We start from the raw sequence: 18,427 nt of genomic DNA, 5'->3' as shown, positions 1-18,427 counted from the left end.
TATGGATCTAGTGGGCTCTATTAGACAATGCAGACAAGGGCAACATCTAGAAGAGCACTAGGCCAAGAGAGAAGGAACATGGCCATCTGCTGATTTTATGGGACAGACCCTTGGCACCACCTTGAATACTAAGATCCTTAGTATTGGAGAAAAATAAGCTTCTCAAAAAAAAAAATAAGCTTCTCTGTTGTTTTAGGCTCTGTATTTTGGTTTAACCTGCAACAGTATCTATGTCCTATCTGATATAGTGGCCATTAATATGCTTTTTATCCTTGATTAAATATGGGGGTAATAGAGCAGCCCGGGTGGCTCAGTGGTTTAGGCCGCCTTCAGCCCACGCTGTGATCCTGGAGACCCGGGATCGAGTCCCACATCAGTCTCCCTGCATGGAGCCTACTTCTCCCTCTACTTCTCTCTCTCTCTCTCTCATGAATAAATAAATAAAAATCTTTAAAAAAATATGGGGGTAATAGTGGTAAATGGGACTATAACCAAATTAGAACTGTTGGTAATGAGTTGTATTCAACATGCTCAGTGAACGATGAACATGTACAATATTCACTTTTATCATATGTTGAAAGTGAGAGGAAGGCCCTCAACTTCAGTAAGAAATGTTATATTATATATTTCAATTCCTCTTAAAAAATGCTAGCAAAGAGCATTGCCATGATTTCAAGAGGTTTGCCAAAGTAGCTTGTATTGCAGTATAGTGGGTTTTGTTAATGGCCTGATCCTATCACTTCAGAGCCAAAAACAACTTAATTTCTTGATGTTTAAGAGAAAAAAAGAGAATTTCTTAATAAAATCAAACTCTGGTGCAAACAGCTCTATCATGCTGTGTATAAGTCCTTTCAAACATCAAATACTCAATTTTCTTCCATCTTCAGAGGAAAAAAATAATGACATCATATTGGGCACATTATAAAACCACATACATATGCTGTAACAGAAGTGGGAATGCTTTTCAGAGTCAAATGGAACCAAAGAATGGAAATCATTTGCCCCTAACTTCCAACTCAAAGCATACAACAGTCCAGCTCTTGAGTGTGGTATGTTCCTTGATTTGGTCTTTGACAGAATGCTGAAAGTAGTCCTCAATTGGAAGTTTGTCCATAATTTCAATCCAAATATCCAGAGCCATTTGTCAGATCCATAAAACATTTTCTGCCAGTTCTGATGACCTATAATTGTGAGTTAGCATTTTTTTTATCTAATAGAATAAAAAATGAAAAATAAAACCATTTGAACTTGGAATCTAATCTAGCACTTTAGCTATCCATTTTTGAGGTTGATGTCAATTTTTGGTGAAAAGATTTCAAATCTTAAAATCTTTCTAACAATTACATAGTTTCTCTTTAATATTCTCATGAGTGTTCTTTTAAAAATTACCTAAAATGGATGTCTCCTATGTACATCTAGTGTCTAATAAGAGCATCTTGTGTTCCAAAAGTCAAGGAAAACCTTTTTTTTCAGAGTTTACATTTTCAGATTCTTTAGGGCTAAGATTCTTAACTGGGATCCATGAGTGAATTTATGAGTCTATGAGCCCACTCACTGAAATTACATCAAAATTTTGAGGATGCAGAGCCATAGCTTTCATCAGATTCACACAAACATTCATAACCCCCAAATAGACTAAGAGCTTATAAGATATTGGATAATAGATACTAAATAAGTGTTTAATATAACCTGGCTCTATACCATTAAAATATTAAAACAGTTCAATCCTTTTGCAATGATGAAAGCAAAATATCTATTGCAACAGCCCACAGTTTTCAAACCTTATTATTTTTCCTCAGTTGTACCAAGTCTTGATACTGTGATACTGAAGCCAGAGCCCTGCAGTGGCTGCTTAATGGAGAATATAACTCAAGATTGGAATAAGAGTTTGATGTTTACTGCATCAGTTTCAAAGTCCAGCTGTAAATATACTATAGTTGAGAAACAGAGCAATATAATCTTTTCAAGCTTGAAAAAACAGTGATGCATAGCCAAATACTTTGAACTGTTTGCTTAAGAACAAATCTATTTCAAGATTTGATTACCACTAACTCAGACTTTTCATCACTAAGTCCTTTCAATTCCATATCATGTGTTTCAAATTTTGTCTGCATAACTTATTTTTGTTCTACTTTTCTGTCAAAAACAATGTGGAAATCCCAGGTTATATAATTGAGGACTTGGAGAGGCCATATACATCTAGCCAACCAAAATAAAATGAAAGCTATTATCATGAAACATGCTTAAGGAAGTGTATCCTTTGTTCGGGTAAAGAGTGCCAACATTTGTGATCTTAGAATGAAGTCAAAGGAAACTAAAATGGGTTTTCCTTAATGCAACCATGTGCAGAATCACTCTTTACCAAACATATGATCCATAAAAATATTTGTGCATATTTAGATACCCATGAGAACAAATCAATTTCAAGTAAAATAATAATGTATTATTTTTATAATATACCTGGAGGCTGAAGTCATCCCATTCATCTTCCTTACTTGGGTTTATTATCCTACACATTTGATAAGTCAAGTGGAAGCCTCTCTGCACACCCTCTCTGTATATAGAGCAGACACCAAACTGCTAATTTCTTTCTTCCTCCTTCCTTGTGTCAGGTTGACCATGCAACACATTTGAATTACTGTTAGAAGGTAAATGTTGCATGGCTTTGAACCAATATCTCTCCTGTCTATAGAATTTTAAATTCACATGTGGGTGTTCTAGAAAGAGGAGGTTACCAATGTGTAGAGTTGTGAAGAGTCACCAAGGAAGGCAATTTAGATTTCTTTGTGGAGGGGTCAAGAGAGTAGGAGATTTTTCTGATAGGTACCTGATGGAATAAGGAAAACATTTCTCTATGGGGTGGCAGTGGAGAAAGGCTGACCATTACTGGACTGGCTATTGTATAAAATTGCCACAAAAATGCTTAATAAAGAGAAAATGAACAGCATATGGACTCTGGTTGAGGCTTCATGAAAACATTCAGGGAAAGAAAGAACAAAGGGCAATCTTTCCAATGTATATAGAAGAAGTAAGATGTTTTCCTAAGTTTTTCTATCACTGTCAGCATTTGGGATGGAAATATGCTGTAGGAAAAAGATTAACTCCAGTTTGCTTAGAAAGAATTTTCCCTGAAAATAATCCTGTGTGTTTTTAATATGTCGGGTTACATTGCCAATCAGTTCTATTTGGTAATTTTCAGTATGATTTCTTTTTAACCCATGAATTATTTAGAAGTAGGTTTTAAAATTTCTGAATTTATCAATTTCTTGGCTCTCTTTAGCTATTGATTGCATTTGTAACTTTGTTGCATTGTATTTTTGAGTTGTGTTTGTGGTCAAGTGGTGATCAGTTTTTGAAAATGTTCAATGTGTGCTTGAAATTAATATGTATATGCCATATTTATTTATAGGACTGTATACATATACAACATATATATGTATACACACACATATATATGTTATGTCAAGCTTAATAATTCTGTTGTTCAGATTTTCTCAATTTCTACTTAATTTTGATCTATTCAATCTGCCTCTCAGAAAGGTATGTTAACCTTTTTCTGCTATGATCTATATGATTTTCCACTATGATCTAAATTGTTAGCCACCCCTTCCTGCCACCTCTTGTTTTTCTGCTTACTTTTTGGCATGTATTTTGAGGTTATGTTTTTAGGTGGATACATAATCAGAATAATTATGTCTTCCTGGTAAATTTATCACTAAGTAGCTCTTGATCTTTAATAATGCTGTTTTGTGCTTAAATCTGTTTAGTATACATCACCTTTTCTTTGGTTCCTATTTATCTGGTGTTGTGATCATCACTGGTTGCTCAACCAGCATCCATTTATCCCTCTTCTAGTAGAACCAGGACCTCAGTTTTGTTCAGGTAGCCACCTCTTTCTCACACAGCTAAGTGTCTCAGGAGAAGGTTTGTTTGGTTTAAGGGTGAATCCATTCTTTTTTTCAGTTGATAGATCATTAGGCGTGGGATTCAGTGCTGGCCAAAATGAAGTGTGTGGGTAGGTAGGGAGTCTTTGGGAAAGTGTCCTTCTTCTGAGCAAGAGCTGGGGTCTCTTATTTCCACCTGGATATTGCTGTTTCTGGTATGACACCCAGAATCGCTGCATCCATCTCGTTAGAAGCCTAAAAACCCAAACAGGGATGTCAGAGCACAGAGATGGAAAAGACCTGGGTCCTTTATACAACCATTTGCCTAATTTCTTCTTGCATATCCTTTTAATTTTTTATGTGTAACTTTCCTTCTAGTGCCTTATATAACCTGAATGAAGTTGATTAGCTTCAGACCTGAACACAGGTTTTTTTCTTAACCTCTTAAGAGGTACATTCTTCCATTTATATTCATTTACTAATATATTTGCTCTTCTGTCATCTTATTTTGCTGTTTTCAACTTCTTTTGCTTTTTAATCTTTTGTCATATATACTAACTTTTATCTATTTTTTTCTTGATAACTTTTGTAATCAGGGCAGCCCCGGTGGCCCAGTGGTTTAGTGCCGCCTTCCGCCTGGGATGTGATCCTGGAGACCTGGGATCGAGTCACACATCGAGCTCCCTGCATGGAGCCTGCTTCTCCCTCTGCCTGTGTCTCTGCCTCGCTTTCTCTCTCTGTCTGTGTCTGTCATGAATAAATAAATAAAATCTTTAAAAAAAACTTTTGTAATCATGTTTTCATTCTGCAAGCAGGTGCCTTTAAAAATAAGAAAAATTCTCAATGTTCAATGCCAGTTTTATAAAAGCAAAAATTGATACAATTAAATGGTAGCAAGAATGAAATAAATCATATATATACATGTAATGAGATGTTGATAAGCAAATGAAGTGGTAATATTGATATTCACCTGGAAAAAAATTTTAAGAGATAATGATAAAAACAGTTTGTAAAATTCTATGTACAGTTGACCTTTTGTGACTTCCTATAGTTTGTTCCCATTCCCTTTATATTTAGCAGAAATTCTGTTATGTTTCTGGCATGTAACGCCACTTTTCCTAGTTTCCACATCTAGTTCAGGCTTTCTTCTATTTTTATCTTCCATTGGTCCTATCATTAGCCTGAGTGGTGGTGTAAGAATTAGAGTTTTTATTTCTTCTGTAAGTCTTTTTTTCCCTTTAGTGTTGGGTTTCATTCATTCGTTCCTTCAATAAATAATAGTGACTACCAACTAAGTGCCAGGTATTTAAGTGTTAAGGTTAAGTATTTATGCTTAATTGTAATATTTTATCATCTATAAACTAAAAACAAAAGAGGCTGGAAGATAGAAGGTGTTAGAAAATAAAAGCCCAATAAGGTAGCTTTGACTATGAATGAATAGGAGAGATAACTTCTCATTATGTATTTGTTGTTTTCCAACTGAGTAAGTAGAGTAGTGATCAGAAGAGAGTTCAAGGAAAGTAAGAGATTAGTAAATCTGAAGTTCCTCTTATTATTTTTTTTAAAGATTTCTTTATTTTTAAAGATTTCTTCCCAGCAAGTGGGAAGGGAGAGACAGAGGGTGAGAATCCCAAGCAGCCTCCCTGCTGCGCCCAAGAGCCCAACGCAGAGCTCAATGTCATGACCCATGAGATCATGACCTGAGCTGAAATCACTAATACTTAACTGAGCCACCCAGATGCCCCAGTTTAAAGCTGGTTTCAAGGTGTGAATCTTATTCTACAACTTACCAGGAAAATCCTGCCATGTCACTATGTAAGAAAATCAATAGCCTTTTAATTATCTATGCTTCAGTTTCCTCTGTAAAATGGGCTAAAAAAAAATAGTGACCCTTCTAGGTCTAGCCTAAGGATTGAGTAAATACAGGCAAATGGAGTAATAATGACATAGCTATTATATATTATAATGATATTACATATTACTACATGATATTAATAAATTCTATTATATAATGATATTATATTAATATGTCAGGCACTTTGTACTTACTTTTCATATGTTAGCTAGCCCCTTTAATCCTCATGTACCCTATGAAGTCAGTGTGATCTTTCTTATTTTGCAGATGAGGTTTAGAGGCTTACTCAAAACATTTTCCCCAGGAAATAAATTTTTTTTCCCTAGAAATTTCAAAGATATGAAGACTAGTAATTACAGGGAAAAAAACCTGAAATTATGCTTTTTTAGAAGGCCAAAGTTATTGTTAATTTAAGAATAAATGTATCACCCACAGTTGTTCTCACCAATTACATTTTGTTGAAATGAAAATAGAATTTATTGAGATGATAATTGCATACGGGACAACTATTTGCATTGGAATGTTTTTGGTTTTATTTGGAATTGGGCAGGAAGCACAAGAACCTTTGTTTTGATTTAAAGATTTTATTTATTTATTCATGAGAGAGAGGCAGAGACATAGGCAGAGGGAGAAGTAGGCTCCCTACAGGGAGCCCGATATGGGACTTGATCCTGGGACTCCAGGATCACGCCCTGGGTGTGAAGGCAGGTGCTAACCCGCTGAGCCACCCAGGTGTCCCGCACAAGAACCTTTGACTCTGTGGAAGACCCATTGTGAGAAATGGGATTCACACTCTCACACATTTAGTGACACAATAACTGAGAAGAGGAGAAGGCTTTGTAGCACCTATTATGCTTTTTAATACATAGAATTGTTGCTTTTCTTTAAGAGAGAAATGCAAGAGATCCAAGCTAAGGTTTACTCCCTGAGAATGTTCTATAACCTGTCATGGTTTGTTACACAATAACCTGCCATTGTTTGTTTCTTAATATTTGCCTACTTATTCACCCAAATCAGAGCCCAGTCAAGGACAGTTTATTCCTGCTCCCCTTCTGTCACCTGCATTACCTGAAGCAGGCAATTTACTGGCTCCCTCCACTGCACACTTCCCCACTGAGTACCTGCTATGTGAGGTGAGTGAGATGGAGTCTCCATGTTGTAGTCTCTACAGAACCCAATGAAATCAGCATAAATCCATTCCTTGCCTTGGTTCCTCAGGGATGGATACAGTTAAGTCTAAAGCAATCTATGTTGTCATTACCTGAGTCCGTTCAATCAGCGGAAAGCCCAGAGGTTTACTCAGTGGCTCGAGGAAGTGAAACTCTTTTGAATGGAGTGATGTGAGGATATGACCTTTGGAATTGCTGCAGCCCTTTTGCAACTATGAGGGAACCCAGCTGAGGAAGACAACATACAGTAGAGGGGACAGCCAACATAATTTCAGACAATAAAATTCAAACTATAATGGAAGTTTACTTGAAGATCACTCTACCTTTGGAGAGTGGTTACAAGGTCCAGTAAATTCCCTTTATTTTATTTTATTTTATTTTAATTTTTTTTAAAGATTTTATTTATTTATTCATGATAGTCACACAGAGAGAGAGAGAGAGAGGGGCAGAGACACAGGCAGAGAGAGAAGCAGGCTCCATGCACCGGAAGCCCAACGTGGGATTGGATCCCGGGTCTCCAGGATCGCGCCCTGGGCCAAAGGCAGGCGCCAAACTGCTGCACCACCCAGGGATCCCTCCCTTTATTTTAAATGCCATTTTGAGTTAGGGTTTCTGCTTTCCAACTACATGCATCTTAGTCAGTGCTGACAGTGGTGTCAGACAACAGGCTTGTAGAGAAATGTATGAAATCCAGGACTGTTTATTTAGCCATATGGTAACATAGTCAATAATAACTTGGTTTTTATTATTGCAGCTGATTAACTGCTTCCTGATGTCTTTTGTGTGTACCCTACATTGTATTATCTTTCTCACTTTTGATGTGGTCCGTACACATTTGTGTTCCTTCTTTTTGTTCATCCTTGGTGATCTGGCTCAACATCTTTCCTTGGTTCTCTAAATTGCCTTTCAGAACTTTGCACAGTTCTGCTCCTCCAATTTGGCAGGCTTTTCCCTGTCCTGCACTTCCCATATAGTTTGTTCACCTGCCAAAATTGTTTGTTTAAAGAGCATCCAGCTCTTCTGGAATCCTTTCTTCCCATCAAGTCTTTTTTTTTTCCTCGTCAGTGCCCTACACTTGTTGAAATTTGCTTTCCCAGAACTGATTATTTTTCCCTCATCAGCTTCTTTCCTTTTCCTTAGGAAAGGAACTTTTTTTTTTATTACTTTTACAGAAGCTTTAGTTCTCTTTTAAGTCTTTATTAACTCTGCCATTATTGAGAATTGATTTTAAAAGGACTTTTCCCTTATGATGCATTTTTAAGCAAGTAACTATCTCCAGTATATTTTAAATCTATTTCACAGTTTGTGGTTGACCCATTTTCTACAGACAATATCGGGGAAGTTAGAAACCTGTCTGATCACTACACTGGGGTATTTGGATTCCTGTCCTTGTATAATTCCAGTCCTTGTATAATCTGCTAAAATAGCTATAATTATCCCCCACCCCACTCCTAGCTCATCATATGCATACCTCTTTTCAAAGTGACTTTGTAGCTTTTTTGACCCATGACTTCAAATGCAGCAGAGGTGATGTACTAGTTTTTCCTAGGATTCAAGAAGCCTTGTATACATGTGCTTGTTCTCTTAGAACTTGGCCCAGCCTCCATGTGAACAAACACTGGTTAGCTTACTGGAGGATGAGAGACTCCATGGGAGATTCATGTCAGCTCATCTGTCCCAGGTGAGGCCCTAGACATATGAGAGCCCAGCTAGTAAAAGCAAAGCTAACCTCCCGATGATAGCAGATGCATGAGGGTGCCCAGCTGAGTCTAGTCCAAATTGCTGACCAGCAGAATTACTAGCTAAATAAGTGGTTGTTTGGAATGGTTTGTTAACCAACAAAAGCTAATTGATAGAGAAATATTTAAATCTCTGAGGATACCATCATGGAAGGAGAGTGCTAGGAATGAGGGAGGCTATGGGAAAGGAAAATTGGTGGTAAGGAAGAAAGAGCCCAACAGGGCAGGCAATGTCAGTCAGAGGTCAACTGTGAGAATGGCTGGGAGGCAGAGCTGAGGTTGGTATTACAGAGTAAGTTTTCTTTAGTCCTGCCCTAACCCCAGAATCTCCCACAAATGACTCCTACTCATGTTTGCCTTGGATGCGTGGTATTTTTCAGAATCAGAGAAAAGAGGTTGTGTTTCATATCTGCAATCACAAGGGTATGAAGGGAGGAAGGAAAGGGGAGTAGTTGCCAGAAGTGAGACTTAGGTTAACTGAACATCTAGAAGAACCAAGCAATGATTAGAATTGTGCAGTAAGGGGGATCCCTGGGTGGCGCAGCGGTTTGGCGCCTGCCTTTGGCCCAGGGCGCGATCCTGGAGACCCGGGATCGAATCCCACATCAGGCTCCCGGTGCATGGAGCCTGCTTCTCCCTCTGCCTGTGTCTCTGCCTCTCTCTCTCTCTCTGTGACTATCATAAATAAATAAAAAAATTAAAAAAAAAAGAAAAAAAAGAATTGTGCAGTAAGTCAGAAAGATAGGTCCCACCCAAGAATTCCTGGAAATATTCAAAGTGTTGAGTTTTTTTGTCCTATGTAGGTTCAAGCCAATTTTATCTAAATCTTAGTGCATAAGATCACCCGACAAACCAGAGAATGTTCAGTCACCAGGAGCCATCAGGTAATACAAGCTTCTGTCTATCAGATACGTTGTGTCTTCATTTGTTTCAAAAGCTTAAGGTGGCTACTGAAAACATGGTATGGCACACCAGTTCAGCTCTGGCATTGGTAAGAAGTCATTTTAATTAATTCATTGCTAATGTTTCTTTTAGTACATCTGGGATCAAAAGAGAAATCTGCTCACCAACCAATGTAAAAAGCCAGGCAACAGCAAAACAGGTGTGAAGTTAAAACTGAATTCTTGGGTGTGTTTGAGGTAGAGGGAACAATGCAGGCAAGATGTAGAAGCAGGACAGTACAGCATATTTGGGGAAGAGAAACAGTTTAGTCTGGCTGATTATAGTGGACAGTTGTTTGAAATACCATATGATGTATTTTTCCTCCCTATTATTTCCAGAGTTAGTATTTTTTATTTGTTTGTTCGGGTAGTTGGTTGTTTTGAAAACCCTGCAGCCTTCCCTCCATTAAACAAAGAAGATGAAGATAATTTTTTGCAGGGAAAGGGAGACTGAACACTGTCCAGAACAAAGTCCTCGCTCAGCTCTAAGTTTCAAACTAGATTTTTAAAATAAAGTCTGGAGATAAATAATAGTCTCAAAAAATTAGACTTTCAAATACTCTGCAGTGCTAGAAAATCAAAAGAGTGCTTTTGTGCAGTGATGGGGAGAGGGTATGAAAGAGAACTGGGGGTGCTGTTGGTGTCCACTCATTGATCTGTATGATCTTGATCTTATATGGATGTTTGCTGTGAGAACTTTAATTGAGCTACATACTCATAATTGTATAAATAACTGAATGAATAATCAATAGAAAAAAAATAGCCTTTCAAGCAATAGAGGAATGTTTTCTCAAATGTCTTGGAGCAGAGTTTTTATTTGAAGAACCAAAGTTTTGAGAGGTGGCCTCAGAGAAAGATGAAGAATACCATTAAAAAATGTGCCCAAACATAGAGGAGAATGAAAACCTTCTACTTTGGGAGGAGATGCCTGGGAATGCAAGGAAGAAAAGGGGAAGAGGTTGCTTGCAAGCTCTTGTCCCACTTGGAGTTTGAGGGAAACAAAACAATATTAGGGATAGCTTGAGTAGGGGCAAGCCTCAGACAAGTTCCTGTGTCAGCAAAGCATCCCAGAGGAAGATGCCCCAGCACACCTGGCTGGGAGGGACATCTAAGTTGGTGAGCTCAGAGCAGCCTCATAAGATCCTCTTACAGCTTTAAGATGCTGGGAAAGTTGCCGACACATCCCAGCCCTCCAAGAGGGCCCAGCAGTGTGGTGACCTGGATGCCAGAAGAGGCCAGGGGTCCTCAAGAGAAGCTGCTGAGATGAGGCCTTCCCTCTTGACTAGGATCCATGGAGGACTCCAGGCATCAGCACAGTTGCCAGCACAACACCCCAAACTCCAGCCACACATCAGCAGCCACCAACACAATATGCCCAGCGACCATGAGAGCCCAAACTCCCTGCAGTGTGACAGGGAGGCAGACTGGTGATGCAACCATCAGGGAAACATAACTTACCTAGAGGCTCCTCTATGCCTCCCAGGAATCCTCCCTGCCTACAAGGTGCCAGTGAGGGAAGCAGGTGAGAAAAGGGAGAACACTCAAGAAGTGGGCAAACCCTGAAAAATGCCAAAGTTAATCCAAAAGAGCTATTCTTCTAAATCAAGAGAGGCTGGACACTTTTATTTGGCAAAATCAAGTTTTTCAACCATCAGCAGAAAGGCATGTAAAAATTAAAGTTCTATGAATTTCTGCACATCAAGTCAACATATGTGATTTTTTTTTGTTGTTTTGGACCAGAGTACATGTAGAATATATTTGAAAGAGAATAGTGGGAGAGAAGACCGGTGAGGTAGATTGAAATTAGAACACAAAAGTATTCTATAAAGGAAGGGAAATCGAAGACATTTATGTTAGTTTCCTTGATCTCTGAATAGAAGGGCCAGGACTACATCTGATCATCTAAGAATATTTATTTAGAATGTTATTATTATTATCATCATCATCATAATTATTACTTTTAGAAGGTTATTATTAATGTTTTTTTCCTGGGAGACATTATGCTAAGTGAAATAAGCCACTCACAGAAGGACAAATACTGAATGATTCCACTTCAATGAGATTTTCTGTGACTATTCTAAAATGAACTCAGAGAAGCAGAAAAACGAATAGTAGTTGCCAGGGGTGGGGGCTGGGAGGGAATGGGAAGATGGTCAATGGCTATAAAGTTTCACTTATGATACATGAATAAGTTTTAAAAAATTTTAGAATATTCTAGAAACTACAACACATTGCCTATAGTTAACAATTTGTTAAGCAGGTAGGTTTCATGTTACTATACACACACACACACACACACACACGTGACACAAGGAAACTTTGTTTTTAAATATTTTATTTATTTATGAGACAGAGAGACAGAGACGCAGGCAGAGGGAGAAGCAGGCTCCACGCAGGGAGCCCGATGGGGGACTCGATCCCGGGCCTCCAGGACCACCTCTGGACTGAAGGCAGGCACTAAGCCTCTGAGCCACCCAGGGATCCCCGACACAAGGAAACTTTGGAAGGTGTTGGCTATGTGTATTACCTTAACTGTGGTGCTGGTATCATGAGTGTTTGCATATGTCCAAACTCATCAAACTGTACAGATTAAATCTATGCAGTTATTTGCATATTAATTAAAATTCAATAGAGTTTTTTTTTTTAAAGAATAAATTGAGGGTTTTCCAATGCTCAATAAGGAATTCCTCATTCCTTAAAAATAGATCTGCCCTATGACCCAGCAATTGCACTGCTGGGGATTTACCCCATAGATACAGATGCAATGAAACGCCGGGACACCTGCACCCCGATGTTTCTAGCAGCAATGGCCACGATAGCCAAACTGTGGAAGGAGCCTCGGTGTCCATCGAAAGATGAATGGATAAAGAAGATGTGGTTTATGTATACCATGGAATATTACTCAGGCATTAGAAACGACAAATACCCACCTTTTGCTTCGACGTGGATGGAACTGGAGGGTATTATGCTGAGTGAAGTAAGTCAATCGGAGAAGGACAGACATTATATGGTCTCATTCATTTGGAGAATATAAAAAATAGTGACAGGGAATAAAGGGGAAAGGAGAAAAAATGAGTGGGAAATATCAGCGAGGGTGACAGAACATGAGACTCCTAACTCTGGGAAACGAACCAGGAGTGGTGGAAGGGGAGGTGGGCAGGGGGATGGGGTGACTGGGTGATGGGCACTGAGGGGAGCACTTGATGGGATGAGCACTGGGTGTTATTCTATATGTTGGCAATTGAACACCAATAAAAAATAAATAAAAAAAAAGGAATTCCTCATTCCTTCTTTGGAACATCAGTCCTCTGCCTAAAGGGCTAAAAGAGAAATATTCTTTCTCAGGAAATTATTACCAGTATTATCCAAAAATGAAAATCTCACACAGCCACCATCCAGGGCAGGTCCATTTGAGCTCTGTTGGGCTCACAAGCAGAATCTGCAGAGCTGAGAAGCTGGACCGCAAGTCTTGGCAAGAGCACATCTGTCTCACACATTTGTCTGATGCATTCATAGGCAGAGAAGAAGACAGGACTCTCCTTTACACCTTCACATTTGTTGTTTTAGCTCATAATTAGTTCAGATTAAAAGAATAACCCAAATAAATTGACTTCAGAGAGCACAATGTGTTAGCTCATCTTCTGTTTTAAATCAGCATCAGCTGGTGTTTATTGCTTCAACAAGACAGTGTAACTAAGATGACCCCTTAAGGTTTTACACCTTGCAAGTGAAGATTGGGAATAACAGCCAAAGCTTTTAAAAAGCAACACATGGGTCTAGCTGTGAGCTCCTCCCGATGTGTGCACAACACTCCAATAAGACGAGGTTTGGTTGGTGCTACCATGGCCTTGCAGAGGTGCATAAAGCTGGAGGGAAAGAGCGCGCAGGTGCAGACAGCAGCATTTGCAAGCAGTCAGGAAACCGGCCTTACTGTCTTTACAGGACTATTTGTATGGAAGTTTGGATTGCATCCACAGTGCAAATTGCACAAATTCTCATCGCAGCTCTCACCGAGGAAAGAGCTCTAATAGCTCCAGAACAAACTTTTCAGAGGCCTTCAGCCTTTTTCTCTCTCAAAAAGTGCAGTATTATACATGGTAGTTGCAGAAGAGACATATTTCCCCTTTAGCACAGCCTAGACATCACACAGTGGAACTTATGAGAGTTAATGTTAATTTTTTAGGCCATTTTGGTACTATTAGTGGCATAGTTGCAAGGCCTTACTATTTTCCCAAAAGTATGACTATACCTTCTTAAATGCCTAATTTGCACTCACTGAATCACACACTGGAAGAACTTGGCTCCTTCAGGATTTAAAATATACTGAACCTACTGAAGCAGCTTGAGGGGATTCTTTGTCTATGAGTCAGTGACCGTGAAGCTGTTGGAATGCTTAGGAAACAGAGGTCCTTCTAGAGAGACAGTGTGTGAGTGTATCTCAAGTCCACTGACTCTGCTGGTAAGGATGCCCCAAACCACCTTTTCTAATGATAAATTTGAGGAGTTAAGTCTTAAAAATAACTGTATCTAATTCAGCAATTCCACTCCTGCTTGTCTACCCAAAAGAACTCAAAGCAAGGGCTTGAACAGATATTTGTACACCCACGTTCCGAGTAGCCAAATGATGGGAACAACCTGAGTGCCCCTCAGTGGGTGAATGGTTAAAGAAAAGGTGGTATATACTTACAATGGAATAGAATCCATCCCTGAAATGGAAGGAAATTCTGAAGACATGCTGAGTGAAATAAACCAAACACAAAAGACCAAATACTATATGATTCCACTTATATGAGGTTCCTAGAACTGTCAAATTCATGGAGACAGAAAGTAGAATGGTGATTACCAGGGGCTGAAGGAGGAGTTATTGTTTAATGGGTAGTTTCAATTTGGGGTTCTGGAGATGGGTTGTGGTGATGGTCACACAACAATGTGAATGAACTTAATGCCACTGAACTGTACATTGAAAAATGGCCACACTGGTAAATTTTATGTCATTTATATTTTACCATAATAAAAAACATTTAAAAATAACTGTATCAGGGGCGCTTGGGTGACTCAGTTGGTTAAGCATCTGCCTTCAACTCAGGTCATGACCCCAGAGTCCTGGGATGGAGCCCCACATTGGGCTCTCTGCTCAGCAAGGGAGCCTGCTTCTCCATCTCCCTCTGCCCCTCCCCAGCTCATTCTCTCTCTCAAATAAATAAAAAATCTTTTTAAAAAATAACTTTACCCCAAATATAATGCTGACTATAGCCTTCTAGATGAATTTCATTGAAATTCAAAATTCATACAAATTTGAATTTAAAAAATCATCATGCAATAGAAAGAGCATGACTGAAACATCTGTCAGAAGGGAAACAACACTCGACAAGATGGCGAATGATCTAACATAACCTAAAGAAATAATGAAAACTTGTATAAATTAAAGCAATAGTATTAATTAAAGAAACCCCTTACCCTAGCCAAGTGGATAGACTAAGACTTATCCAACATGGCATCCCCCTGGCTATATGAGACTAGAGAGCCCTTGATTTGAGGCTGGTCTGAGTTGAACTGTGCTATAGGTGTAAAATATACATCAACTCCAAAGATTTAGTGAAAAAGAAAATGTAACGGATCTCAATAGTTTTTATATTGATTAAATGTTTTAATGAGAATATTTTGGATGCATTGGGTTAAACATAGTAAACTTAATTTCACCTGTTTTAACACTTTTTAATAGGGCTACTAGAAATTTTATTTTATTTATGTATTTGTTACTTTTTTAAAAGTTTGTTTAATCTCTACACCCAACGTGGGGCACAAACTCACCACCCTGAGATGAAGAGTTGCATGCCCTTCTGACTGAACCAGCCAGCCACCCCTGCGTTTATTGCCTTTTAATTGAGATATAATTGACATACATTTATTAGTCTCAGATGTACAACATATTGATCCAATATTTGCATGTGTTGTGAAATGATCACCTCAAGGAGTCTAGTTAACATCCAACCATGGTTACAAAAAAGTTTTTCTTGTGATGTGAACTTTTAAGATCTCTCATAGCAACTTTCAAATAAACAATCCAGTAGTTTTAACTATAGTCACTATGTTGTACATCACATCCTCAGGACTATTTATTTTATAAATGGAAGTTTGTGACTTTTTTACTTCTTTCACCCATTTCACTCACACCAGTCTGTTCTCTGTATCTATGAGCTTGGGTTCTTGTTTTGTTGTTTCGAGTCCACATATAAGGGAGAGCATGTGGCATTTGTCTTTCTCCATGTACCTTGCTTTACTTAGGCTAAGCTCCTCCAGGTCTACCCATATTGTCACAAATGGCAAGATTTCTCTGGTTTTTAATGGCTGAATAGTATTCCATTACACACACACACACACACACACACACACACACACCTATGCCATTTTCTTTATCTATTCATCCATCAATGGACAGCTTAGGTTGCTTCCGTATCTTGGGTATTATAAATAAGGCCGAAAGGAACATGGGGATGTATTTATCTCTTTGGTGTTTTCGCTTTCTTCAGATAAATAACCAGAAGTGGGTTTGCTGGATCATGTGATACTTCTAATATTTTGAGAAAACTCCATACACTTTCCCAATTTTTATTTTCACCAAATAGTGCATGAGGGTTCTTCACATTCTCACCAAAACGTGTTATTTTTTCAATGTTAGCCATTCTGACAGTTGTGAGCTGATATCTCATTGTGGTTTTGATTTGCATTTGCCTGATGGTTAGTGATATTGAGCAGAAAAAAATTTAAAACAGAGTGGCTTGTCTTTTATTTCTATGGGACAGCACTGCTTTGGAGGTATACTAGGGTGCTTCCTAGTATAACAGTATAGAAATAGAGTTCATTTCATGATTGTGGATTCAATCTCTAACATATAAGAGAATAGCATTATTTGTTACTTTTAAGACTTTATCAGTCCTGCCAATTTTTTCTTAACATCTTTTTCTCATACTTTTTCCTTTCCATTTCTATTCCCTAGTGTTGGCTCTCTGTGGCTTTGAACTAGATCCCGTATAACCAATAATTATTGGCTTCAATTCCTCTTCTATAATCTATTCACTATACCCTGACCAGATTAACTTTTAGGAAACCCATGTGTAGATATTTTTTTCTGTGCTCAACACCTGGTGACTACAGTCTAGGGAGTTTGCAGATTCTGGGTTTCCCCAGAGATTCTGAATCAGTAGGTTGGGGTGGGGCCCAGACTTCACATTGTAACAGGTACCCTAGACTGTATTAAACAGGTCTGAAGAACAATAGCCTGTAGGATTAAGCTCAGATTCCTCAAAGTAATTTTCAAGACTCTTTTCACCTTCATAGTCTGGTTAGTTCAATCTGTCTGAGGGAGAATGGAAACACTCAATATCTAGAGAACCTCTGGAAAAAAATAAACTTCTGTCTGAGCAGCTTTAATACTTGCCTAATTGAGGGAAGTGATTTAACCCTAAAGATATCTCCACCACAGCTATTCTATGACCCTACACTTACCATTATGATAATCTACTTCTTCAGAGTAATTTTTCTCAGCTTCTATCTGAATTTGAGGAAGCCAATCTCTTCAGTACCGCATTTTATAGTGCTGCTATCATAATATGAATCTACATAGACCAAGATAGTTTTGACATGTGTCCTTTTGCACTAATTATTTTCTTTGGTTTTCTATTGATTAACACCAGGCATCTTTAGGGATGCAATTGTCAGGATTTAGTCAAATAATCTTTCATCCTACTAGATAAAGATTATGATGTTGCAGACTTGTGAACCATATCTGGTTCAAAGAATCATTTTGATTTTTCTGCATGTTTGTTGTTATAGACTGTATCTCATAAAAATTCATATGTTGAAGCCCTAACTTCCAATCTCAGAATTTGAAGAAAGCCTTTTAAGGAGTTAATTATGGTTAAATAAGGTCAGAAGGGTGGGGCCTGATCCCACTGGACTAGGGTCCTCATAAGAGGAGGAAGAGCCATCAGAGACTTGTCTCTCTTTGCATGCACACAGAGGAAAGGGCATATGAGGACACAGAAAAAAAAAAAAAAGCATCTGTCTGCAAGCCAGAAAGAAAGGCCTCATCAGAAACCAACCTGCTGGCAGCTTGATCTTGGACTTCTAGTCTCTAGAACTGTGAGAAAATAAATGTCTGATGTTTAAGCCACTACGGTATTCTGTTATGGCAGCCCTAGCAGACTGATAGAATAGCCAATATTTAAAATTTGGGAGGATGCCTGTAAAAATCTGAATTTCTTTTGAGAAGTTGTAAGATTTGGCAACAACTGGCTAGAGATGAATAGTAATTTGTTTGCACTCCCTAGTTCTCCAGTCTCTGTCCCCCAGACATGAAGGCTAAAGGTCCATTGCCAATTGTGTCACTCTTATTTTATTTTTATTGTTTTTATTTTAATTTCAGTATAGTTAACATACAGTGTTATATTAGTTTCAGGTGTACAATATAGTGATTCAACACTTCCACACATCACCCGGTGCTCATCATGACAGGTGCACTCCTTAATCCCCATTACCTATTTCCCCCACCCCCACCCTCTCATGTCAATATTATTTTAAAAACAACAACAACAGCTGAGTGAAGTAAGTCAGTCGGAGAAGGACAAACATTATATGTTCTCATTCATGTGGGGAATATAAATAATAGTGAAAGGGAATATAAGGGAAGGGAGAAGAAATGGGTGGGAAATATCAGAAAGGGAGACATAACGTAAAGACTGCTAACTCTGGGAAATGAACTAGGGGTGGTAGAAGGGGAGGAGGGCGGGGGGTGGGAGTGATTGGGTGACGGGCACTGGGGGTTATTCTGTATGTTGGT

At 38.5% G+C, this 18,427-nt stretch overlaps 1 protein-coding gene and 1 long non-coding RNA gene across 3 annotated transcripts in view; one reads left to right on the top strand and one right to left on the bottom strand.

Annotated features, from left to right (window-relative positions):
- The window catches only part of LOC118353975 (uncharacterized), a 49,815-nt gene extending 45,154 nt beyond the window's left edge, over window positions 1-4,661 (top strand). The window contains exon 4 of the long non-coding RNA XR_004813736.2: window positions 4,481-4,661. This is a non-coding gene — a long non-coding RNA (uncharacterized LOC118353975). The remainder of the gene's footprint in view (window positions 1-4,480) is intronic.
- Window positions 1-18,427, bottom strand: part of ODAD2 (outer dynein arm docking complex subunit 2) — a 349,216-nt gene that overhangs the window by 29,808 nt on the left and 300,981 nt on the right. The window lies entirely within an intron of this gene.

Source organism: Canis lupus, chromosome 2 (assembly GCF_003254725.2).
Source record: "Canis lupus dingo isolate Sandy chromosome 2, ASM325472v2, whole genome shotgun sequence".
Lineage (NCBI taxonomy): Eukaryota > Metazoa > Chordata > Mammalia > Carnivora > Canidae > Canis > Canis lupus.
This window is presented reverse-complemented; position numbering and strand designations above follow the sequence as displayed.